This window comes from Castor canadensis, chromosome X (genome assembly GCF_047511655.1).
Source record: "Castor canadensis chromosome X, mCasCan1.hap1v2, whole genome shotgun sequence".
Classification (NCBI taxonomy): domain Eukaryota; kingdom Metazoa; phylum Chordata; class Mammalia; order Rodentia; family Castoridae; genus Castor; species Castor canadensis.
In genome coordinates, this window is record NC_133405.1 from 106,064,367 (window position 1) to 106,090,703 (window position 26,337).

The 26,337-nt window shown below is 53.5% G+C and overlaps 1 protein-coding gene across 1 annotated transcript in view; it reads left to right on the forward strand.

The window, feature by feature from the left end:
* The first annotated feature begins 4,450 nt into the window (after window positions 1-4,450).
* Window positions 4,451-26,337, forward strand: part of Bcor (BCL6 corepressor) — a 116,392-nt gene continuing 94,505 nt past the window's right edge. Inside the window, exon 1 of the mRNA XM_074063966.1 lies at window positions 4,451-4,642. The gene's annotated coding sequence lies outside the window, so the exon portion shown is untranslated. The remainder of the gene's footprint in view (window positions 4,643-26,337) is intronic.

Below are 26,337 nucleotides of genomic sequence, written 5' to 3' on the forward strand. Positions count from 1 at the left end.
AAGCAAGTATCACACTGGCAAATGCTCTCTGTGAGTATATAAGTAGAGGTGGCTAATTGCCCACACCGATATCCATACTCATAATGGTAACCCCTCAAAATTCATATGTTGAGCTGGGCATTGGTAGCTCATGCCTGTAATCCTAGCTACTCAGGAGGCAAAGATCAGGAGAATTGTGGTTCAAAGCACACAGATAGGTCTCCAGACCCTATCTGGAAAAAAACCATCACACATACACAAAATGGCTGGCGGAGTGGCTCAAGCAGTAAGAGCACCTGCCTAGCAAGTGTAAGGTCCTGAGTTCAAACCCCAGTACTGTCAAAAAAAATTCAAATGTCAAAATCCTAACTACCAAAGTGATGGTAATTAGGAAGTGGGGCTATTGAGAAGTGATCAGACCATGAGGGTGGAGCCCTCACAAATAGGATTAGCATCCTTAGAAGAAGACAGGAGAGAGCTTGCCTGCTCACTCTGCTCTGCACCACGAGGATGTGATGAGAAGACAGTCACCAGATCTGCCAGGGCCTTGATCTTAGACTTCATGGGTTAGAGAACTGTGAGGGATACATAGATTCTGTTTAAGCCACTCAACCTATTGGAATTTATTATAGGAGCCCAAACTGACTGAGACACTCAGCCTCTTTCTTGCAGCAGGAGGTGGACAATGAGACACAAGGGAGCTGAGCACAGGTGGCTCACACCTACAATCCTAGCTACTTGGGAGGATCAAGGTTTGAGGTCAGTTTGGGCAAATAGTTCACAAGACCCCCATCTCCAAGATAACCAGAACAAAATGTACTGGAGGTGTGGCTCAAGTTGTAGAGCACCTGCTTTGCAAGTACAAAGCCCTGCGTTCAAACTCCATCCCACCAAAAAATAAATCAAAACAAAGAGATACAAGAGAAAGCATTGGGTGGGAGTTCCAAGACCGTTTTTTTTTGTGGTGCTGCACTTGAATGCAGGGCCTCATGTTTACTAGGTAGGCACTCTACCACTTGAGCCATTCTGCCAGCCCCCTAAGAAATCTTTATAAAAGAGACTGACTCGGCTGGAAGGGAGTGCCCCTTCTGTTCTGGGTTTTAGGAGTGTGCTGGGAATAGAACCTAAGACTCTGAACATGCTAGGCAAGTGCTCTACCACTGAGCTAAATCTCCACCCCCCTTTCTCCCTTTCTTGCTGCTTGAAGCACTTAAAGCAGTGAGTGACATGATTACACGCAAATTTAAAAAAACAAGTTGAAGTCAGGTGTGGTGGCACAGAACTGTAACCCCAGCTACTCAGGAGGTGGAGGCAGGAGGCTCTGGAGTTTAAGGCCACTCCTGGCAAAGTTAGGAAGACTCTATCTCAAAAACAAAATGCAAGACAAAATAGCTGGGGGCGTGGGTCAAGGAGTAGACTGTTCACCTGGATTCAATCCCCAGTACAGCAAAAAATAAAAAATTAAGAAGAGGCTGATGGGTCTGAACTCAGAGCTTTGCGTTTGTAAAGTAATCATTCTACTGCTTGGGCCACAACTCCAGTCCGTTTTGCTCTGGTTATTTTGGAGATGGGGTCTTGCAAACTATTTGCCAGGGCTAGCCTCAAACTGTGATCCTCCCATCTCAGCCTCCACAGTAGATAGGATTGAGGCATGAGCCACTGGTGCGCTGCTTGAACTAAGGTAATTGGATGAGAACGGGAAGAATAGATGCTAAGGCCAAAGAAACTACAGGATTGGATGAAAGGAGCCATATTCTGTACCAACTATGTGCCAGGCAAAGTGACATTTAAGCTCTATGAGGACAGGGACCACATCTCTTTTCTTACCATTGCACACCCAGGCCTAGTACCTTAGTACTCCCAAGTACTGGTACTTAGTACCTAGTACTACTGCCTAGTCCAGTGCCTCGCATGAAGTGGGTGACCAGTAAATGTCCAGTAAATAAGAGAAGAACGAATGAGACTGAGGTTGTAGCTTAGTAGTAAAGCACTTGCCTAGTATACGCAAGGTCCTGGGTTCCATCCCCAACACCCCAAAAACTGAATAAGCCAAGCCAATGGCTCACGCCTGTAATCCTAACTTCTCAGGAGGCAGAGATCAGGAGGATCGCAGTTTGAAGCCAGCCTCAGGGAAATTATTCCGGAGACCCTATCTCAAAAATACCCAACACAAAACAGTGCTGGTGGAGTGATTCAAGTGGTAGAGTGCCTGCCTAGCAAGCACTGAGTCCAAACCCCAGAACTGCCAAAAAAAAAAAAAAAGGAGAAAGAAGAAAATGCCCCATAAATTGGGTCCTTGTCTCCAGGGAATGATTCCCAAGTATGGTTTCTCTTGCTTTGTGCCACCTGTGTGGCTCGAACTTAGCCTGGGTTTCTTGGAGCCTGGAGGAGAGCCATAGGAGTGCGACAGGGCCCTGATAGGTTCCCAACTCCAGCTCCAGTGTGGTTTGCAGGCCAAGTTAACCGTACTGTTTCCACAACATCACTTCCTCTGCAGCATGAGAAAAGAGGAAGAAAACTGTCCTCTTCCCCCGAGGGAAAGCACAAAGCTGTGGAAACAATAAAGGGAGCCCTATGTAAAGAAAGGGGAGACTTTTGTCTGTGCAGTCAGGGGTTGCTGTGCCTGTGACTTCCTGCAGGGACACTGGGCAGCTTTGCAGATAAATAAACACTCACATTCAGAATGACCAGCCTAAAACACTTTTATGAGCCTTTTCCTCCTCCTCAGGCTGTACACAGATAATAAATGGAATTTGCATCTCGAACCTCCGGTTCAGCATCACTTGTCACCAGTCCCTTGTGCATGAGGGGTGAGTTAGTTCGGCAAGTCTGTTCTCAGCTACAGTCCAGCAACTCGGAGTGAAGCCTGTGGCCTCCTTGGAAATCAACGTGGGCTGGCCTCAGCCTGAGATGCCGGGTTCCTGCTGGTCACTTCAGACCAGACTGTAAAAGAGGCAGTCAGAACTCCAGCCTTGGAATCCAGATTGGTTGTAATTTAAGAAAGAAAATACACATTTTCATTTTTCGGTCAATAATCATAGGAACATGAGCCAAAATAGACAACTGTCAGAAAGAGAGGGAGGAGGTGGGGAGGGAGGGAGAGAGAAGCTGGAGGAGAAGGAGGAGGGAGGATTCTAGCAGTAATCAGAAACAGAGAACAGACTGTCTTTCCTAGTCCATGCTCTGCCCACTATAACGATATACCAATGCAGGATAGTAATGAATGAAAAGAGTTTGCTTTCAGGTAACCTTATCCAAAATCGGTCCTCATTTCAGGTTACCAGATTAGTGGCATAGAAGAGTTAACTGGTTAGGTTTAGAAAAGTAGGGGTGGGGATAACAATATGTTACCAAAATGCATTCTATTAGACTATCTAAATATAAGAATTTAAAAAAATTGCATCCTATCTTGGGCTACGGGAAAGAGCAGGATAGCAGAGAATACCAGTGGCAGCTCTCCAAATCACAGATGTGGTCCCACTGACTAGCATCGAAGAGCTGTTGGTTAAAGTGGATGACTGTGAGATGTGACCCCACATCTGGTGAAGACTGACTCTGAAGCAAGCTCACAGTGTGGTCTCTGAATTTAATGAGTAACCACTGAGTTGCCAAGCCATGCTATCCTGCCCTGAGCCTGCTCAAGGAAAGCCAATGAACCATGTTTGGTGGGTGTACCCTCCTCCCCTCTTGCTATGTTCAGGATCCCTTCAATTGTAGTTCCAGGCTGCCTGGCCCGAAGCAGAAACCTACAGAACAGGTAGGTATGTGCCCCAGCAAGTTCAAAGGCTCACCAGGCTGACTGGCTATGGGAGGACAGGGGGAAGGTTAACATATTTTTGAGTAAGATTTCCTGCTACCTGCAAACATTCAAAAAGAGCTACAGGTTTTATTCAGTTGGACAATCCTCTTAGAAGGAACAATGGTTAGGACTTTCTCTAAAATAACTTGCCGTCAATGATTCTGTCATTCATTTGTTGAGAGCCCCATTCATTCAACAAATATTTACTGAGTGCTTACTCTATATCAGCCATGCAAACTACATAGCCTTCCAGTGAATACTAGGTTTTCTATGCATTCTGTCCTTTTGATAATCCAGGTGATCACTAGAGTATACTATAGCCTGTTTAACCATCCTGGACTCAGAAAGACTTGGGTTCAAATTCCCAATAAGTAACTTAATTAGCTAGGTAAGTAAGAGAACTGCCCTCTCTCTGCGCCTCAGTTTCCTCTACAAATTAAGGACCTAGCACAGGGCACGGGAGTGAGAGCTACTACTATTATTAGCGCGATCCCCCACCCCAGCTCTGCCCAAGGCTACAGTCCACCGCTTCGTGGTGTTTCTGAAGCAGGCCAGGCCCTCTGCTGCTGACCCTGGAAATCGGGGTCACACTAGACAAGGCAGCATGTGCGGGTGGGGGTGGGGGTGTGGGGGTGGTCCTTTGCGCGCGGCTGCTCGCGTTTTCTCAGGGCCTCGGGACGGTCTGAAAACTCACTTCGGAGGAAAGGAAAGAGCGTGAAGTGGCTCTTTCGGTCTGAGACACCCCCTCCCGGAAAAGTCGCCCCCTCCCCCCAGCCCAGCGCGGAGTGAAATCTTAGAAGCCGCGGCTGCTGGGTTTGAACGGAATGCCGGAGTCGGTGGAAGCCGGAGCTGGTGGGCCCGAAGGTCAGCGAGTTGTTTTGAGTTCTCGTACCCGGAAAGGGGGGCAGGGAGGAGAGGACGCCGGGCCCCGAGAGACCCCGCGTCAGAGCAGAAATTGTTTGTGCTCCGGAACAGGCAGCTCAGCGGAAGCCGCGACGGGGGCGGGTCACGTGCGGCGGTGGCCCCGCAGCTGGCTGGAGAGCCGGGCTGGGACAAGGGCCGGGCCGGACGGGGGTGGCGCGGGGCGGCGGCTTTCGCAGCCGAAGGTGGAAGCGGAGTACTCGGGGCGCTGGGAGCGAGCGGCACCCCGAGCTCGAAGCGAGGGAGGCGCACGCTATGGAGGGTGGTGTGGGAGCCAGGGCGCTCGGGGCTCCGCGTGGTGCGGCACGGGTGGAAGGAGGAATCGCTGGGGGGCAGGGCGAGGGGACGGAAGCGGGCCCCCCAGGCAGGAGCGAAACCCACGCGGAGACTGCGCGGGCGTCTCTAACCCAAGAATGGAGGCGCCGCTCTTGTAGTCGCCGGCCTTGTTTTCTTCTTACACGCAAATCCCGGAACGACCGGAACCGCCATCCTTGCCTGCGTCCCAGGGGCGCCCCACTAGGCTTGGGGGAGGGTGCGTCCCGCAGGGCTACTCGTGGAGCGGATTGATTGAGGCCGGGGAGGGCTGCCTAGGTGGCTGCGCGGGGGTGCGAGCCGGTGGTGTACACCACACATCACGTCCCCTGCCCCCGGAAGAGCGGCGGAGGGAAGAAGCTGGCTATCTCTGCGGCCTCCCCAGGAGCGTGGGGACCGCGGGGCTGGAGGGTACTGTTGAGAAGTCATTGGGTCCGCCGTGAAGACAGGAGTGACCATCAGGGAGGGGCTCACGCTTCTCCAAAGTGGCGCGCGCTACTCCGGCGTGGGAGAGAAAGGACAAACTTGGCTATCTGCCAGAATCCTTGGAGACGCCTGACTTTGGTGTCCCCTCACTCCACGGTGCCCTGAAATGTACTCCCCTTCCTAGCACTGCAGATGAGGCTTAGGTTCGAGGCCTGGGAATAGTGGGGGTAGTGTGGGCTGGCCGGGGGTGGGAAACCCACCCACGTTCCTCTAGGAGAAGGTGCGGAACAGTTGTCTTGCAAAGTTTCCCGCCCCCCTCTCCCCAGTCAAGGAAGGGTGACTCTTCCAGAGGTGTGTGTGTGGGGGGGTGCTAGGTCCTTTAACTGCGACCCTGGTGCGTGAGGGAGCCCAGGCCGCCGGTGAGTTATTCCCAGACGATTCCCAGACGCTGCACCTCAGTTCCCTGCAACGTCTGCTTGGAGTCGTGGCAGCGGGTCTGCGCAGTCTGGGATGACGCGAGGCGCCATTTGCATCCCCCCTCCCTCCTGCAGGTTGGCGGGGGCGGGGGTGTCGCCCGCCGCGGAAGCGTATTCCTGGCAGTGACACTGATTAGATGCTGTGTCGGTACGTGCACAGAATCGGGGTGGGCCTTCACCTCTCCTGTGCTCACACACTTTCTGTTGGAAAAGTTGTGGGTTCTCTTCCCCCCCCCCCGCGCCCCTTGCCGCACAGCTGCTGTCTCCAGGGCGGAAAGAGGAGAGCATGTTTGCTCAGCCAGAGGGAGAGGGGATCGCGCCGGCGCGGGGAGGCCGCCAGGCCCGGGCCGCGAAAATCCAGCCCTGGCTTTGCGTCGAGCTGCTGAGTGCGGCGCTTACGCGCGCCCGGCCAGCCGAGGCCTGGTTTCCATCTGCCCCTTTTGCCTCCGTGTTAAGTTCGCCGGGGAAAACCCAACGATCCGTGTAGAGCCCCTCGGTGGATAGCCACCCCCTTTCAGCCTAATCCTGACCGATGGAAAAAATGACAGTATAGGTCAGAGCAGGCTGCCCGCGAGTATTAATGCGGCTGCCTCCGTTCCCGGGTGCTAGGGGAGGTTGGGCGCCTCGCCAGGAAACCGCGGAAGGAGGAGCCACGAGGGCCTCCTGCCCCTTCCCAGGGTAGAAAACGTGGATTCCCAGAGGAATCAGAGACAAATGTGGTCGGACAGTTGCGGGTGCTTCCTCCAGTTAAATAGATTCCCCCATGTATATTTCAAGCAAGTTCAATTTTTTTTTCCAAACACGTTGTGTCAGTTAAAAATACTGTGAGATTACCGGTAGATGGGAACCTTGCTTTCTGCTAGATATTAAACGTGTCTGCAGGAGGTGCCATTATTTTGGCATGGCCAGTGTGTGCCCTAAGAAGGCGGGGTCCCTTTTGAGCCCCACCTTCGAGAGCCTTTAATTAATAGAACTAGAAGAGGGGATTATTTTAGTTTGTAGTTTCTATTTGGAGGTTGCTTACTTCTTGCAAACTCCTGCCTGCGGTTGTTTGTACTCGCTTTCACAGCCCTAGTTTTTCTCTCTCTCTTTTTTTTTTTCTTGAGTACGTGCTTCAGGGTGCGGGGAGGTGATGTGAGCCGCCGCCCTCAGACTCACTTGCGCACCACGTGGCCTCGGAGGAGGAGGGGACGTGTGAACTCTCTGGGCGCTGGAGAACTGGAATTCTGATTTAGGGCTGAAGAATTGTTTCCGAAGCTGGCAGGCCTCAGATTGTGGGGGGCAGGGTGGGGATGGGAAGACTTAAGAGGAAGCCCCAGAGGTGACCCTGAGGCCTCTGGAGCAAACCTGGAGGCGCCCGTGTTCTTTGTCTTTTCCCTGGCCGACAGCTTGGCACACAGTTCAGATAAGAATCTACTGCACCGCCAGCACTTTTCAATGACCGCTGGTAGCCACGTAAGGGAAAGGCCATTTGTGTAGTCTTTGAAAAGGAAAAGGTAGCCTCACCTGATGAATTATGGGTGACCTGTGAGAGGCCAGGTAGGGAGGCTAAGGCCCCTTTAGGCCCACACTTCTCCCCATCGTGCAGGAGATTGTCATGGAAAGCTTTTTGAAGTTAAAATCTTAACCACTATGCTTACATTTGGGTGTCAGCAAAATGTGGTCCACTAATGGCAAAGGACTTGACTTTTGGCCAGCCCCTGCAAGAACTGACTTATAGGGGATGGCCTTGAACCATCAAAAAGGGTTGGCTTGGAAGAGTAAGCTGGAAGTCCTGGGAATCAGTGCTATTACCTCAATCGCAGGGAGAAGGTGGAGCATGGTACCTGAACTCTGAGAGGAACTCGCCATTAATCCAGTCGAAGTGAGCGCCATCAAAGAGCACGGGTTCTCCTATACCGCCACTGGACACCCAAGCCTTTAAGGAAAAGAGTGAGTTTGAGCCCCTTTCGTCTTCCTTTTTTTGTGGGCAGTAGTAGTGCCCTTTCCACCCTGCCCAAACCTCTGGCTCCACATAGGCCTCGGGAACTTTCACCAGTCCGTGTTTCTTGCTCCCTCCGCATCCACAGGAAGAGTAACAAAGCATCACAAATGTGTAGCGTTGTATTGGGCGCAGTGGCTGGAGCAGTTTATGTATCAGGCGTGTGTTATCCTCTGGACAAACCTAGGATGGGGCACTGGAATTGGCCTTCTTTACAGAAGAGCATACTGAGGTGCATAACCCTTACAGCTGGCCCAAAGCTGCAGTTTGTGATAGGGCCTGGATTGATTTCAGAGGGCGGTTGTTTCCACACTATTGTGTAGTGAAGGTGAACTATTGGGTGGGAGGGTGATTGTTTCAAAGAGACTGGATCCCAATCTTGCAAAGGAAAATATTGTGGGAAGAGAATGGAAGGCCCAATCAAAAGTTCCAGAGCGTGGTCCAGAAAAGCCATTACCGAGGCTCCGCGGCACTGAAAGGGTCAAGGGAAGGCAGTGCAAAGGCCCCAGACCCACGCTAGTCGCACAGCATCGGGCGATCACGTCCGCCAGAGGTGACCAGGGGCTAGGGGCAGCCGATTGCCTAGGAACTCATCTTTGAGTGTCAGTGGTCCTGTGCAGCATAACGAAATGGTTGCCTTTGGAGCGGCTGGCGCGCCTCCCAAAACTACTTTTTGCTTGGGCCTCCAGCCCTGGCCTCGGAGCCCCAGGGCCAGAGGTTGAAGAGCCCAGTTCCTCAGTCCTGGTTGGGATAACTGGTGACGGGTTGCTCACACTCACCCAACCACCCCCCGTAGCGCGCACGCAGCCGGTCTCCCGGCCGCCGCTTTCCCCCTCCCCAGCGTCTGTCTGAGCCCACGCTTGTACCCTCGGGGCGCGCAGCCGGGCCCATGGGTCCCCAAGTTCCCCGGGAAGTGGCGGCTGCCGACGGGAACTTGTTCGCTGTGTTTTGCAGTGAGGCCCGCGCGTGGATGAGGGTGACAGTGACTTCCTTCTCTCGCGAAAGCTGGCTCTGCGTCCGCCAGCAGGAGTCTGCTGGGCACATCTAGTGTTGGCCGCAGCCAGCTTGACACCGCTGCTGGTGCCTGGGCCAGTGTGTGCCCCCAGCCCTACAAGCCTCTGCTTTGAGCTCCGCGGTTGGGCAGCCCAGACGCCCCGTGCCCTAGGCACCGCCGCCGGGAAGGCAGGGGGCCAGGCTGGCTGGGGGGTGGGCGGCTAGGCGCACTCGGCCGCGTGGAGAGCGGTTCGGGAGCCCGGGCAGACCACCGAAGCGAGGGAGGGAGGGCTGTAGCCCGCGCGCCTCAAGGCAGAACACACGCCTTTCCCGGAACCTTGAAACCCAGGGGAGCCGCTGCCATCTTCGCGTGACGAGCAGCGAGACGCCGGTGATTAAGTGTTTCTTTCCGGCTCCCTCCCCGGTTGCGGCTCTCCTCCTTTCCACAGGGCTGGAAGGATAAAACCTGGGGAAAACCACAGACAACTGCGCTTCCCACTCGCTCACCAGGTCCCTGCCCTTTACACCACGCCTCGTCCGAGGATGAAGGCGGGGGTCCTGGGCCACGTGCTTCGGTTCCCATCCGCTTTGACTCAAATCTCAATTTAATGGGGAGGGGGTAAGCATTGCCTAAGCCACTGGACTCCCCTCACCCCCCATGGGAATTAAACCTAAACACAGGAATCCCCCCACCCACCCACACCCGGGACTAATCCTTCTTCGCCTCCTGGGATTAACTGGGCTCACAGGTCCATAAAACACTTCCGGCGCTGGCCAGAGGGTCTGTCTGCAGAATCACTTTAAAACTGCCCTCCCGGGCTTGGAGTCGGAATTAAGCGGGTGGAGAGAAGTAAGCAAACTGACAATCCGTGAGGTTTGTAGGCTGTGGAGGGAGACAGCTCAAGCGGGAGGGTGGCTGGTCCAGGCAGACAGATCCCAGGAAACAAGGCAGTGTTTTACTAAATGGCATTGACCTGCGGGAGGGTGGGTATGGGCAGGAGCGTGTCGAATTCCACTTGGCTTCCGGCCCCGCTTCAACAAGGAAAATTAACATCGTGAAACTTAGCAGGGGGCGGGGGGTAGGGCAATCTCTTCTCTGTAAAATGGGAACATTACCACTTACCTGCCCCACTCGGGTTTCTGAGGACCTGTCCACTGTGATCAATGTTCAGTCTCTTGCACGGAAAAGCCAGTGATTTGCCGATTTAAAAAAAAACAGTGAAAATAAAGCCCTTCCTCAAATCCATGGAAGAATATTAGAGATAGCCGGGCGTTGGTGGCTCACGCTTATAATCCTAGCTACTCAGGAGGCAGAGATGAGGAGGACTGAAGCCAGTACAGGCAAATAGTTCCAGAGACCTTATCTCGAGGGATAAAAAGGGGGGGGGGCTGGTGGAGTGGCTCGAGGTGCAGGCCCTGAGTTCAAACTCCAGTACCGCAAAAATAAAGAAAATTCGAGAGATAACGTGAGTCTAAGCAACCTGATATTTTGAGACTTCTTACATCATTTCAAGTTAAGTCTCTGAAGTAAGGAAGAATCTTTGGAATGTTCTAAGAAAAATCTGTGTCAATAAATGGGGGTTAATGGAAACTAAGAGGAACCTTTAAAATGGGTCAAATCACATTTTAAGAAGAAAACCGGAAAAAGAATATAAATTCATATAAATATAAATTCAAAGTAGCTTCCTGGCTATGTCCCCTTCTGTTAGTCTGGAGAGCAGATGCCCGTAGATAGCCGCACTCGCCAGGACCCCGGAAGTAGGCCCTGCTTGGTCAGCTAAGTGCAAGGTGATGTTGGCTTTCTGGGTGAGCTCAGTGAAGAAGGGCGGTAACTTGCTTAAAATGAGTATCAAAAAGAGCTAGGCCTTCCTCTTCGTCCTGAAGGCCCAGAGCTGCTGGAGGGAGGGTGCCCGGTGACCTCCTTCCGCGCAGAAGGACTCATGTAGCATGAGTGGCTCCAGGTGGTGCCCAGGCGCGCTGTGGATGGAGGTTCAAGCATTCACCAGGCCTCAAAGATTTCGAGCGGGGGCTGGGGAGACTGGCTGGGCCGCCCACCGGCTTTCCTCTCTCCTCCCTGGCTTTAGGGCTTCGGGCTAAGTTTAACCATCCTCCACCCTTCTGCCCCTCGTGCAGAGCCCTCCCCGCCCTGGCGCCCAGCCTAGGCCTCCTCCGCCCAGCAGTCCCGGCTCTTCCCCTCGTGATTCATTTAGCAGCGGTGCAGAAAGCTTGTTTACCTCCGCAGCCCAGGGCGACTCGATCTGCGTAAAAAGCCCCAACGCCAGCGCCTACCAGTAGGGGGGGATTGTTCTATAGATTATGCCTCCTTCTGGGTTTTGTTTTGTTTTGTGTTTTTTAAACCAGAAGACTTGGTTGGAGAGGGGGTTGGGGTGGTGTGTTGCTGCTGTTTTTTAAAACACGGTATTTGAAAGAGAAACAAAAGCCGTTTAGGAGGTACGAAGGCTGTTTTTACATATAAAAAGTGCAGCGAATACCAAGGGGCCCCCAGCAGCGGTAAACTAAGTGGTTGGCGGATTTCGACAATTAGCAGTTAATCTGTTATCTGCGATCAGCAAACAAGTTTTGAGGCTCGGAGGACACTGAATTCTTGTTCCAGTCTAACGCGTTGAGCTCGGATATTTTGGACACATCCAATGTACTTGGTGTCTCCTAATGCAAATCTAGCTCTGCAAATGGGTTTCCCAGGTTGGAGCACAGACTTGAGTCACTGAAGATTCTCTTTGGCAGCCTAGGTCTCTCGGCCTGCATCGCTCCTGGGGCCTGGGTTTGTTTGGTTCAGATTTCTCCAAATTGGTTCTCACCCCATAATTTCGTGGATCTCCTGATTTTGCACGTAGTGGGCCTTCAATAAATGTGCAATGAGTGGCAGAAACTAAAGCGAGGCTTTCGGCCTCGAAGGCAGCCTGATGCACTGCCTCGTCCACGGAAGCCAATTCGGGTGCTCAGAGCCCCCAGGCCGCTGCAGCCTGAGCGGAGCTTCGCCCTGCGCAGGCCAGGGCGGGCGGGGGAGGCCAAGAGGCACGAAGCGCCTGGAGCCTGCACGATGATAAATATTGCGCAGACAGCCCATAAATAATTTGCATTATGTTCAGCTGACAACGCAGGGCGATTAATTTTAATAGCTACATATTTGCCTGGGCTGCTGCTTTCGTAGGCCCCGTAATGAAAGGCGAGAGGCCGCCCTAGCTCCGTGCTCGTGGTCTCGGAAGGCAGCCGGGAGGAGCAGGAAGACCCAATGCGGTGTCTCCTCCAGGCAGCCCCCCTGGAGTCCTAGTCCCTGTCCCCCAACCCTCCGCACAGTGTGGTGGTGGGGTGAACACTCAAGCAACAGGAGCTACCATTATGACACTGCATATTCGTCTATGTGGGGAGAGCCACTTGTGGACAGGGAGACCCTCCCCGCATCGACGCACCCCACCCAGATCAAGTCCGAATTCGGGAGCGGATTTCACAGTCCACTTAGGTTGCCAGGAAGGTGCTGGGGTACGCCGCTGCCTATTCGCCAGTGGGCCGCGGGCGGCGGAGGCTTTTCTGCCCTGTGGGTAGGGGCAAAGGGCAAAAGAAAGTCCGGTTGCCCCCGGGGCTTCTCTGACATCTGGTCGAGAGTTCCTCTCCTCGTCCCACACCCTGAGAGAAACATCTCCCCCCAAAAAAAATGCTTCCCTAGCTCCTCGATGCAAAGGACCGCACACATAAAGGGCGGAAGAAAGGATTTGGAGGAGCTCTTTAAAAGAGGGGGCGGGGAGGGGAACGCGGCGAGGAAGAACACAGAGGAGCGGCCGCCGCGATCCCGCAGTGGCTGGGTGCGCGCGTGTGCGTGTCTCTGTGTGCGTTCCGATGACAAAGCCCCGCCGCCGCCAGCAAGCTTCAGGCTGTCAGAGCACTGGTGGGGGAGGGGAGGGGAGGGTGAGGAGGGGAGAGCCCTAGCTCGCGTAGGTAGCGGGGAATAGAAGCTTCCCTGGAGAAAGAGTTCATTCATGAGCCGTAGGAGGCTCCCCAGCCCGGCCAGGTGGAGCCAGCTGAAGCCAACACCTGTGTATTTGCCTTTTTGGAAACAGGCGAGCTCATCGATCATTACCATATTTTAATTGCCTTTCGCAAAGGTCATCTCTAATTATGGGTTTCGAGGGGGGGCTGGCCAGGGGGGTCTGTTGCCCTTTATTTTGTGTGTGTGTGTGTGTGTGTGTGTGTGTGTGTGTGTGTCGCGGATGAGACAATGCGCCCAGCTCTTATGGAAATGCCAGTCCGAGGCTGTCCCTGCGCGCGCTTTCGGGACGGTCACGACGAGCTGGATCCACGCAGACCTGGCTGCGTACACAAAAGCCGAGCAGGCGGCGGAGGATCGTGCAGACCCACGGGTTTTCTTTTTAGAAACTGTGGTGCGAAGAGTCTTGACAATAATAACACGCAGCAGGATTAAATCCAGGCGGGAAGAAGAAAGTGCATTTTCGTTTCTTGGACCGCGGACTGTGTTTAACCCATCCAGTGCCCCAAGAGCTATTCATGCCGACGTGGAGTTCCGCGTAAGGACAGGTGCGGAGCAGAGCGGCTTGGGACTGCCCGCTGACGTTCCGTGTTAGCCATATTATTTTCATATTAATCTCCTCCCTTCGTTCAGCATAGTTGTCAATTACAGTGACTAGAACATTCTTCACGATGGCTGTCTTACGGAAAACGATACCAGGCTGTTTGCAAAGGAAAAAGAAAACATTGAGGTTTTTTGTTTGTTTTTAACTTTTGAAAGACTGCATTTCTTTGGAGTTTCTGTTGTTTGTTTAACATCATTTTCAGAAACCCTTGCCGGCAAAAGTCTGCTTGAACTTCCTTGGAGGGAGATGGAGGGTCAGGGGTTCTTGAGAGGTTATTTTGGAGATGGAAGGGGTGGAGATTAATGAAGAGCTGTTTGGTCAGTGGTGGGCAGCAACCGCCCTGAACTTGATTTTCTCAAAGGAGGACAGTATCTCTGAGCCACCATGCTGTTTCTGAGAGTCTGGCCTGAGGGAGCCAGGAGCTGGGGTCAGGCGCCTTGGAGAGTTGGAGGGTCTTGGACTGGCTCTGCTTCCTGCCTGCCCCCACACCTGGCCTCCTGGCCTCACCAGCAGCCTGCTCTGCCTGGAGGAAGGTACAGCCAGATGACTGGTCCAACCCTCCAGAGACCGCCTGGCTTTCTCCTCCCCTGTAATCATAACCAGATGTACTTAAGCTCCTTTCATCAGAGGAAGCGCAAAGCCCTTTAACAGGCTTCAATGAAAGCCTTGGAGGGGCCTATCAGCCTGCTCCATCCTGGCCCCTGCACCCATTCCCCAGCTGAGTTAGCCTGGGGCTGCTGTCAGGGACTAGCTCCTCCTCTGATGCCCCAAGTGCCAAGGAAGTCATTTCCAACCAAGGTACCCACTCCAAGACAGGTGGGTGCCAGGATCCCAGCTGGGTGTATGGGTACAGAACTGTTAACAAGAGGAAAGAGGCACAAGAGGGAAGCCAGCAGCTAGTGTCCAAAGACAGCAGTTTCATGAAAAGAAACCAGACAGACTAAGATAGTAGAGGCGGGGACTGCAGGAGTGGCTCAAGTGGTAGAGCGCCTACCTAGCAAGCATGAGGCCCAGAGTTCAAACCCCCCAGTACCACCAAAAAAAAAAAAAAAGAATTGCTTCAGGACTGGGGGTGTGGCCCAGTGGTACAGCACCTGCCTAGCATGCAAGAGGCCCTGGAGTTCCACCAAATAAATAAATATGTGGAAAAGACGAAAGAATTGTTTCTAAAATGTGTGAATTGCAGCCATAGGACTCCACTGTGGAACAGGCAGGCAGCCCTAAAGCTATGAACTTGTTGAGTCAGGCCAGCCTTTGGTCTTAGCCTCTGGGAAGGGGCAGGTCCCAGGCCCATGGACTTCTTGCACAGGGCTGAGTTGTGGTTGTGCATCAAGGGCCAGGCTGTAGGAAATGAGTGACTTGTAGATGATAATCTCAGTTGGTGCTGGCTTTCAGGAAAAGTGTCCCTTCAACCTTGACCTCTGCTTAGGTACCATGACTGTTATTTTGCTTTTGGCAAGTCCATCCCCTGGCATTTTGCAGGGCTGGGAGTGGATGGGTGGGGAGCTGCCTGCTTCTCTTTACTGCGCCTCCTGTTCAGTAGCTCCCCAACTCTCATCTTCTCCCCACCCCATCCCCATGCCCAAAATTTGGCCAATTTTTCTCCCCATTTGCAGGCTGCTTTAACTTGCAGGTCAGAGACCTTTTTTGTTGTTGTTAAAGAGACAGGGTCTCTGTGCTGCCCAGGCTGGTCTTTCTGAGAAAGGGAGATTGGACTCAGTGGGGATTCGACTCAGTGCCTCAATCTCCAGCCACTTGGGCCACACGTCAGTCCTCCTGCTTTTAGTTTGTTTTTCAGACAGGGTCTCCTGCATCTGGCTGGTGTGGCCTTGGATTCCTATCCTCCTAACCTCTCTCCAGAGTACCTAGGCTTGAGCCACCACCATCACTCTGGCTGCTCTTCTGTTGTTTTTCTTGGGGGGAAGGAGGGGGAGTGATGGTAGAACCTCCTCTTTAGTCTTCCACATTCCAGATGTCTTGCCTGCCCCTCCTCATGTCTTCCCCAGGAGAGCAGTGTTAGGGCAGAGTCAGGGGGCAGCAGGCTGCTAGGGTCCAGGGGCCTAGGAATGCCCACCTCAGGGAAGGAGGAAAGGGTGGAGAGCAGAGGCCACCTGCACTTGCCAGTAGTTCCATGCAGGTTGGGCTACTATGTGAATGGTAACTCAAGGGCCTGGAGTGTAACACAAGTTGGGCTTTTGGGGCCAGGGAATGAAAAGATGTGGGACTTAGCCTGGCGCTGGTGGCTCACACCTGTAATCCTAAGCTATTCAAGAGGCAGAAATCAGGAGGATCACTGTTTGAAGCCAGCCTGGGCAGATAGTTCTCAAGACCCTATCTTGAAAATACCCAACACAAAACAGGACTGGCAGAGTGGCTCAAGTGGTAGAGTGCCAGTCGAGCAAGTATGAGGCCCAGAGTTCAAACCCCAGTACTTCCAAAAATATAAAAAAGATGTGGGACTTGTAGGGGATTGGGAAAGAAAAGGAAGTAAGCTGATAGGCCTTCCAACTTGTATTTTTCTCCATCACTAACATGAGCTCCTGTGAGGAGAGGCAAGAAAGACCAATGTGGAGAGAAAGGGAGGGAATGGATAGGACAGCAAAGTCAGCTGTTGGAAATGCTTGGTGCCGTCATGCAGCCAACATAGGTCAGGAAGGAACAACAAATAGGGTTCTTTAGCAGATCCTTGGGGCTGGGGTGAGGTCAGATTTGAGGAAGAGACAGATCACTGTCCTACACGAATTTCATGAAGAACAAAATAGGAGGCCATGGTGGCATACACCTGTAATACCGTCCAACACTCAGGAGGTTGAGGCAGGAAGATTTCGAGTTAGAACTCAGCCTGGGATACACAGTTCCAAGCCAGCCCTTTATACTTTTTATGTATTTATTTGTTTCGGTGCTGGGGATGGAGCCCCCAGGGCCTAGCATGTTCTAGACAAGCTCTCTATCACTGAGCTATACCCCCAGCAAAACTCTGGCTTTTAATCCAGTTCACCTTCCTCTGTGGGTTTAGCAACGTGCTAAAAAACTGATTGCCTCTATAGTGTGTCAGGTACAAGGGAAGTAACAAGCAACTGCATTCTGCACATGGATTCTACGGGCCTGGAATTTGATGGAAAGACTCAACAGCGGGGGGCTGCAGCAATTTGGGGGCATCTTCATCCATACATCTGGCTACTGGCTGGGGCCCTGAGCTGCTTCCCTCAGCACAAGCATGGGAACTGTCCATGGGGCCCGGGTTTCCTCCCATTCCAGTAAGGTGGCTTCAGGATAGCAAATAAGGCTGGAAGCTGTGTCACCTTTTCTGACCCAACCTTAGAAATCATGCCCTGTCACTTGTGCTACATTCACTGGTTGTGACTGTGGTCACAGCCTACCAAGGTTTAAGGGGAAGGGATGTAGACTCCACCTCCCAGTTGGGTGGAGAACTTGTGGACATTATGGGGGGGACGGTGTGGTGAAGCCATGCTAGGCACTCTTGAGAGCTAAGTTTAATTAGTAGTGGCTCTAAACAGAATAGTCTAAGTTATAATAGACGCTTATACCCTCAAGAGGCCTCATAAATTATATGGGGGGCAGGGAGAAGCAGAGAACTAAAATTAGGCCAGGGTAAAAGAAATAGCGCTATAAGGCAAATAGAGATTTTATGAAAATACAAAATATCAAAAGATAGTTCTCTCTGTGAGCTTGTCAAGTATAGGAAGGACTGAGGAAGAGTTGGGTGGCGGGGTCAGATAGGGTTTTGGCTCTTCTGCATTGAAAAGGAAATGGGTAACAGATGGGATTGCCAATGTGTCTGCCAGCATCCTTCACCTGCCATTTTGGGGGTGATGTGCAACAACTCATTGTTTCTGGAAACATTATTTTCACTATCACCTTACAAATCATCTCCCTCTACCACCATCACAATATACAGATATCTTTATATGGCACAAAGCTAGAAATGTAGGCAGTGCATTTCCTAAAGTAAGTGTGGGGGGAAAAAAAAGAAATGACTTTAATGTATAATGTGTGTGCCCTACCCCCAGGTGTGGTTTTAAATATCTAGCATGGATAGTGTTGTGACTAAAAGGGGCTGGGTACATCTCCAGGGCCCCAGGTTCCCATTATCCTTGTCTCTAACCCCTGAATGGAGAATTTGACTTCTAATTTCATGCTAGGGGTTTCACAGGCAACATAATTGTATTTGCCTCTGCCTTTGATCTGCTATTTGATCTGCTATTTCATTGTGGCTTGACTAGGAGACAGAGATAGAAACGTGGTGGAAAAACATGATTTTGTTTGGCTTTGGAATTGGCCGTTATTATTTTCTCTAGCTCCCTTAAGATGATACATCTTCCCCAAATTTGAAATTGAATCCTTTTCCCAGATTTGAACATCCAAAAGACTTGTGTCCCCTCTGGGCTGCTTTCTTCTTCCCTCCTGAAGATTACATTTGGGCAAGGACAAAGGGTCTCATGTCTTACATCTCAACCAACCCTGAAGTCACAGTGTGAGTGGAGAGCCCCCCCCAAAAAGAAACCTACAAGATACACACACACACACACCCGCCCATTTCCTGCCCTCTCCAAGACTTCTCAGGATGTTCCTGGTCCATCCCAGCTTCCCTTCAGTGTTTTGGGTCTCCCAGGCCAGATTCAGCTAGAACCTTCTGGGGCATCACTAGCAGCACTGGAGGGGGGTGGGGATGGCAAGGCTGTGTGTGAGAGGTGACCCCTGAAATAAGCTGTCTTCTCAGGCAGGCTCACTCTATCAGGTGGTATAGCTTGTGTACGGCACAAAGGTCCCCAGCCAAGACAGGGAGTGGGGGCTGGGATTCAGGCCCGGGGCACCTTTCTGTCATTCTCACCAAGTCACCAAATAGGTTAATGGCAGCTCTGTTCTCAGGGCAAAGGAGAAACGGATTCTCCCTGTGATCAAGAAGAAAAGAGAAGGTGACACAGGGCAGGATGGAGGTCAAAAGGGCATCTTGGGAGCACAGTGGACCAGCCTAAGGCCACAGGCCAAGCCACTGTTGGTCCAGTCCCCTGGAGCAGTGTGCCCATATACTTGCTCTTTATTTTGTCACCTCTCATCTGCAGGCTCTAGTGTTAAGTTACTGGGTTCCTCCTAGGCTTTATTTGGAGTGGGGAAAATAAATGGGAGTGTCACCCTACCTATGTGTCTTGTTTAAACAGCAAGGTGGTATATTTGGGGATGGGATAGTTTCTTTGTTTTTCTATAAGCCTTTATGTACTTGCTGTAGGTGTTTGAGTGTGAGGCCCTAGTGTGTGGTACAATAGAGCCTGACATCCTTACAATAAGCTACCTGAGAACTAAAAGCCACTGGAAAGAGCTGGAATGTGGCTCAGTGGTTCAGTGTTTGCCCAGTATTTGCGAGGTCCTGGGTTCCATTCCCATGGGTGGTGGGGAGCAGGGAGGCAAACATTACAAAAAAAAATACTTTGAGGGCTGGAGGCTCAAGTGGTTGAGCACCTGCCTAGCAAGCATGAGGCCCTGAATTCAAATCCCTGTGCTGCCTCCCTCCCCAATACTTTGAAAGGTATTTTTGCAATTAAGCTGCAACTGGCCTTTCTCCTGAGAAGGGCAAATTTAGATGAGTATTCTTCCCTTTAGAGCCAGGAATAAACACGCCAGGAGCCAGAAATTCATTTGCCTCCCTCCCTGTTGTTTGTTTGGTTTTTTCCCCTTTTTTGCTGGGAGCAGAACTCAAAGCTTCATGCATGCTGAGCAGGCGCCCTACCACTGAGGTTCATCCTAGCCCACCTCCCTGTTTGATTCTTCACTTTGGGCAAGTAATCCATGTCAACTACTATCTGTTGATGTCTCAGGATGTTAGAGGAAGATTTGAGGTCTCTCTTCATACTTCTCCTGTCTTCACTATAGAGCTCAGTATCTTTTTTTTTTGTGGCACTGAGGTTTGAACTCAGGGCCTCAGCCTTGCTATGCAGGTGGTCTACCACTTGAGCCACTCCACCAGCCCTTTTTTGTGTTGGGAATTTTTGAGATAGGGTCTTGGAGCTATTTGCTGGGGGCTGTCTTGGAACTATGTATCAACCTTCTGAGTAGCTAGGATTACAGGCTGAGCCACTGGTTCCTGGCCTAGATCTCAATATCTTATTAAATTCATATCCAGTGTTCATTCTCTAATCACATACATATCATTCGTTGCTGAAGCAAATGAGCTTCAGTAATTGCATTTCCTTTCTTGTGAGCGTTCTTTTTTTCCTGGAATTCATAATTGCCTCTTTTTTATTTATCTAATTTTCTTAGTTTTGTTTTCTTAAAACTTTTTGTAAATTGTGGTGTGGGGGTTTTACTGCCTTTGAATGGAATATGGAAATCTGAATCTCTACCACCCTGCTAATGGCAGGAGCTGAGAAATGAATGCAGAGTTTCTGAGTTTTGGTATTTTGCTTAGGTGAAAGAAACTTTCACTGTTTTTCTTAAACAGTAGCCTTTCAGAAGTAATGACTTATTCCCTGGAACCTTGGAAATACCAGTGTTCCAGTGTTCGTAAATTTTTATTCTCTTCTCCCATAACTGATTCTGCATTTTTAGAAATAAAAGTTATTTCAAAAATAATTTGACCCTTCCTGAGCCATTTACTGCAGGATTCCTGCCTCTGATTTATGTTGATCTGCTGTTGTCATTTGCAAGTCTGCCTTTCCACCAGCATTGTAAATTGCTTGAGGGCCAGAGGTGTCTTTAAAAAATTCACTTTTGAATTTAGGGATTACCGTAGGTCCTAACAGTGCTTTGCCGTTAGCAAGCTTTCCCTAAATGCACGTTAAATCTTTTTAAACAGTGGATTCTTGAAGTTACAGTCTTCTCCAATCAAGAGCCCTGAAACTGTGGCAACTTTCAAGTCCTCTCTTGTCCCTAGAGAGCGTCTTGGGAAGCCCTTGAACCTTAGGGACTGTGCTGCAGGCCTCGTCCCCGGAGCTGCCTCTGCGGGTTGGGGACAGAACTCAAGTTGCGGGGTGCGCGAACCGGCCGCTGTGTGGCGAGAGTTGATAACACCCTGACCGTCCCAGGAGTCAGAGAACAGGAGGTCGTTCCTCGGAATTCAAATTCACTCGGCGATTCGGGGAGCGACGACTGCAGGCCGCGCTTTCGCCAGGGGCGGCAGCTCCTCTGTCTCCAGCCAGGGATCGGCGTGGCCCGCGGCGCGGAGGGGTTCGGGAGAGAGCGATCCCGGCGCCCCGCGCGCCCCCCGCCAGCCTGGGAACGCCCGCGCGGTCGCCTCCGCCCGGCCTGCGGCTCCGCGGTCCCATCGCCGGGGGCAGCGCCACCCGCGCCGCTCGGTCAAGATGGCGGCCGGCGTGCGACCGCGCGAGCCGAGGCGCCGGGGGAGAGACGCCGCAGGTGCCCCCCTCCCCACTCCGTGAGCTAGGGCGCGCTGTGTCCCCAGGCCGAAAGTCGCACCTCCTGGGCCACGGGCGACCCCAAGGACTCAGTCCTGCCACTTCCCCAGACAGGCCCCCTGCCCATCGCCCTACCTGGATATTTCATCACCCTACACCCCGGGACTCAAGTCAGGTAGGGACTGGAGACCTCAGGAGGTAGGAACGGGCCCTGGCTAGGACAAGGACTTCAAGGATGTCTTCCGGGCCAGACACGGTGGACAGAGGACCAGCGGGGACCACTGGGTGCGAGCTTCACACCAAGTCATTTCTTCCAGCCTTGGTATGCCTTTGGCACACAATCCCATAATACCAATGACCTCAGGAAGGGCTTCACGCCCCATTAAGACAGGGCCCAGAGCTCTTAAGTCAGGAATGTCTTGGAAAATGTGGTTTGCCTGATTGTGAAATGTCTAATATTATCTAGTAAAGGCTTCAGAATGTGTGCGGTTTCACATTTTCTCTGACATTGGTATGTGCACTGTGTAGGCTGCCTTCCTCCTAGGACACTCCGAAACCTTAGGTCCAATTTATCAGAAATGGCATTGATGAATGCGGTGCATTCTGAGTGATCTCCCGCAGGGCTCAAGTTGAGAGGTCAGGAAGGTCCCCCACCCCAAGGGAGCAGCTGATGCAGGTAGAAATCACGATGGTAGGAACAGAGAAGTAACCAAAAAAGCTTCCCCCATTACCCTTTGTAACTGTGTTCAAGGTTCCATCTAAAGTTTGCATGTTGCATATCAGCTCATCTTGACAGGCTGAATGTGAACTTTTTGGTTTTGTTTTGGTGAAAAAGGTCCTACTGCATAACATTTGCACCAGCGTGTTATTCTCAAGGAAAACACTTCCTTCTCCCACCCCGGGGGCAGCCACACCAGCCACTCCTTCATTCTGCAGCACCTCTTTTAATTACCTCTCTTGATCCAGTTTAGGCAGCCCCCAGCACGTTGTTCAAGTACAGCAATAAACCCAAGGCTAAGCCTAATCCTCCCGTGGTCCTGACTTTCCCAGCAGTGAGGCCTGGAGGATGGACGCTCTCTGGGTTCCCTAACTACTTAAGGCCAAAGATGCTTGGTGTGTTTTGTGTGTGCTTTCTATCCTCTGCACACTTGGTGCTTTTCAGACACAGTGCTTCACCAAAACTGGGGTGTGAACTCAGGGCCTCCACCTTGAGCCACACCACCAGCCTTTTTTGTGATGGGTTTTTTTCGAGATACAATCTCCTGTTTGTCCAGGCTGGCTTCCAACTGTGATCCTCCTGATCTCTGCCCCCTGAGTAGCTAGGATTACAGGCATGAGCCACCGGTGCCCAGCAAAAGATAAATCTTATACAAGAAAAAGTTCAATAACAGCCCTTTGGAGCCAGGCCTCTATGAGCTGGGCTCAACCCACCACCAAGCCAACCATCGATTTCTAAACTATAGACAGCGCCAAAGGGTCACCGCTGACCTTGCACCCACCCAATTCCTCTCGTAGGCGTCAGCAGGTAGCCAGGCCACCTCAGCTGCACCCACGTCCAGCCCTGATGCCCCTCCCTGGAAGCACAGTAACCTCACAGGCGGCCTGCCGAGCTGGTTCGGTGAGGACTCCCTGGAGACAGCCCGCCTTATCGTGCAGCAGGCCCCATCTGCAGCGCAGCTGCACGAGTTAAGCTGCCCCAGGCAAGAGCGGTCTGGGGTGAGGCCTGGACAGGAGAGAACCCGCAGAAGCCCCGATCTTAGGAGTCCCTAGTTGCAGGACCTGACTCCCGCTTCCCTAAGTGCTACATGAAAGGCCCAGGTTGGGGACGCCTTCTGAGCGGAGCCCAGAGTGAAGCTGCACTAGGGGGTCTTGGAGCTGTAAGGGGTGCAATGGGTCAAGGGCCCCTGGGGTGGTGAAGGCGCTTCTGAGCCAAACTAGCTTCAAAGACCTGCCGCACACTCCATCCTTGGAGTAGCTAAGCGATACAGGCGGGCACGGGAAGGGCTGGTCTCCGTACAACCCCAGGTACGCTAAGGTTACTCACCACTGCCTGGACAGTTCCCCTCCGCTGTGACGCTCACACTTCCCACGTGGGCCTGAACCTGGGCTGCGCGGGCCACCGCCCCCGGCCCACCGAGCTCAGCCCCACCCGACCCTGCCACTACATCACAAAGGCTATGTGCGGCCCGGGCCGACTAGAAACGGCCTCGACTCTCAGATCTTTAATTACGCTCGGAGCCCGTACCCTTCCCCCCACCCCATCACCGGCTTCTAGCCCTTTAATCAATTTCATGATATTAAATATTAATTTTCCGCCAGCCACGCTTTCTCGGAGGAGGGGGAGGGGACAGGCAGGGCAGCTCCAAGGAAGGGATGGCTTTGCAGGGTGTGACCAGGGTAACAGGGCGGGCTTCTAAGTGACCAGCTCTTGGAACTCAGGAGCCACTAGGTTTTGCGCTCTGCAACTGGGGAACTTGGAGAGTTAGAACGCCAGGGTGCAGGCCTCCAGGAAGGGCAATGAGGTGCGCAGAGTCAGGGAGTACTGGGCGACCGCCTCCTGCTCTGCGCCCCCCCCCCACAGCCGCGAGTCAGCCTCACGCGGGCCCGCGGCGCGCTGCGATGATGGATCGCGCCTGGCGGGGGTGATTTGGTGTTGATCGCACATTATCACTGGCAGGTTGGACTGGTTGCTGATGGACGACTTCTAGCGGCAGCGGCAGCAGTGTCTTCAGACACCGTGCGGGAACTCGCTCTCTCTGAGAGGGTCTCCCCCGCCTCCCCTATCATCCTCTGCCCCAATTCTGGAGCCGGGAGGATCGTGGAGTCAGAACGGGGTCTCTCTGCTCTCAAGGCCTCCCACCCTTGTCCTGATCCTGGTATGGGACGCCGGCCGGGAGAGGAGGGGAACCAGGACGCCTCTCCCACTTCCTCCCATTCCTCCTTCCCTTTGCCGCCCGCTCCCCCCTCCCTTTCCTGCTTCCTGATCGAAACCTGCAGGGCCTAGGTCACTCCGCCGGTGATTTCCCCGCCGCTCCGCCCAGGCCGCGGGGGTACAGACTCCCCCCCGCCCCCGCCCCTCTCCCGTGGCTTGCAGCAGCCGCGGCGCTGTGGTGCGCCCCTCCTCGCTTCTTTTTCTAAAGTGCCTGCAGATACAAAAGCGGTTTCGTAATGCCTTCCGTCTGCGAGAGCCGGAGGACCTTGGCTGACCTTTCGGAAACTGATTGCAACTGCCTGTTAACAGCCCGTACTGACCGCACTGAGCGGAGCGGAGGACAATCATTTAAGTGACAGACGGCGAGGTGGCCCGGGCTTAGTCGAGCGGCCTGGTTAAGCCCGCGCCCCCCCCCCCAGCTACTCCCCCAGCCCGGGTGCACTGCCGGCCGTGGTGGTTGCGCGCGCTCGCGCTCGTGTGTGTATGTGTGTGCGCGCGAGAGCGATTACCGGCCGGCGGGTTAACCCTTTGCCGAGCGGCGGGTCCCTTTGAGGTTGGACGCTGCCAGCTTAATCTGCCATCTGCAAAAGAATAAAAGGGCCGCCTTCGCCGACATTCCCTAATGGGTAAACTGTACCCGCTTGGCGTGACCTGGGCAGTGTCCGTGCTGCTGCTGTCAGGGAAAGATCCCGACCCGCGGATCTTCTGCCACGGCCCTGTGTCCCTTCCCCGCGCTTCCTTCTCTTCCGCACACAGACACAAGGAAAGCATGGGGACTGCGCAAGAGGTCCAAAGGCTCCGAGACACTCGCGCTATAGTGGACGTGGGTGTTCTTGGTGTTTTCTGTTTTGGAACCTGGAGAAAGGGGAGATGGGCTCACAGCAGGAAAGATGGGGGAGGGGAGGCTGGTGACAGGGCACCTCGGGCTGGCGCTCTCTCTCTCTCTCTCTCTCTCTCTCTCTCTCTCTCTCTCTCTCTCTCTCTCTCTCTCCCTCTCTCTCTCTCGGGAGAGATCGCCAGCTGCTCTCCAACAGGCAGCGCCCTGAAATCTATTTAAAGAGAGGGAAAGGGGAGGAGAACAAAGGGGGAGGAGGGGGGCGGCGAGCGGAGCCTGGGCGAGAGCGAGCGAGCAGGGAGGATCCGCCGCTCCGCGGGCACATCAAGCGCTCACATCTGTACACTCCGCGATCGATGGGGAGAATGGATAATATTTGTCAGCTGCAGACCTTTCTCTTCCCGGTTCCCGAAGAGGGGAGGGGGCGAGAGAGGGGGTGGGGGCGAGGGAGGGGGAGGGGCAGGCAGGGCGGGCAAGAGAGGCCGCCTCAAGGACAGCGCGTTTCCCGCTGCAGCCACACGGAAACCCAGAGCCATGAAAGCCGGGGGATTTTTCTCTTATTATCATTATTAATTATTTTTTATTATTCCACAGCAGCCAGCGAATGCTTGGCGGCGCCCCTCCCCCGCTCGCCTGCCGCCTCCCTTTGTTGATTCTCAGCTGCGAGTGCGGCGGGCCCGAGCCGCCGCCGCCACCGCCGCCGCCGCCGAGCACGATCTGCTCTTGCGCCCTCGGTCGCAGCTGCGTCCCAGGAAGCCCGGGCTGCGTCCCCGCCCCCGCCCCCCACGGCGTAGCAGCCCCCACACCCTCTCCCTGCCGCCGGCCACACGGCCAGTTCTCCACTGCCTTTCGCCGCGGCTCTGCGTCCCCAGCTCCGAGCAGAGGCGCTGGCTGCTGCGACCCAGAGCCTCGGGCCGCGCGGGGGCCTTCGCCACCCCCTTCCCCCGCGGCTGCACTCTGATGCCGCCATCCTCACACATGGTCTTCATTTCACACACTAGCGGCTTGCTTCCTCTCGGCTCCTCTCCTTGGGGGCTTTTCGGAGCGACGAGGGAGATTTGGAGGAAGTTAGAAACCCTGCGAGCCCAGGGGAAAGGGGGAAAACCCTCGCTTGCAGTCTGAGCTCCCAAGGCGGAGGGGAGCGCCCCGAGGGGATGGGGCAGAGCTTAGGTGCCCTCCCTTTCCTTGGATTCAGGGAGAGCTAAGTGAGGGGTAGAAGTCGGGGAAGCGATCGCAAATTTGCTTTCGCTTGTCCTCTAGCCTAGTTATATGGGCTAGGGTAGCACCAACCAGGTACACTCAGTTGGGCAGAGCTGAGATGGAAGTCGATGGGACAGGTAGTCATCAAATGAGACCAAAGACATCTCATACTGTTCCCCCCACCCCCACGGCACCCGTAAACTCCCTGACGTTTGCCCCTCACTCCAAGTTGAAAGACCTCACAGACTCAGTGTCCGGGTTTACGGGGGGGGGGGGGAAGTGGAGCGTATATGTGCAGAAAGCTCTAGTCGGGATTTACTTGCGGCCTCGCGTCCCCCCTCCCCCGCACTATCCTCCAATTCCGGGCCAGCCTGCGGCGGCATCCCCCACTGCTCCGCGGTCCTGGGCAGGGCAGGAAGCTGGCACGGCCACCGGCTGGGCAGGCGCCACTTGGCCTGGCCGGCTGCATGCTAGAACTGGCGCGGCATATTCGCGCAGAGTTGGGT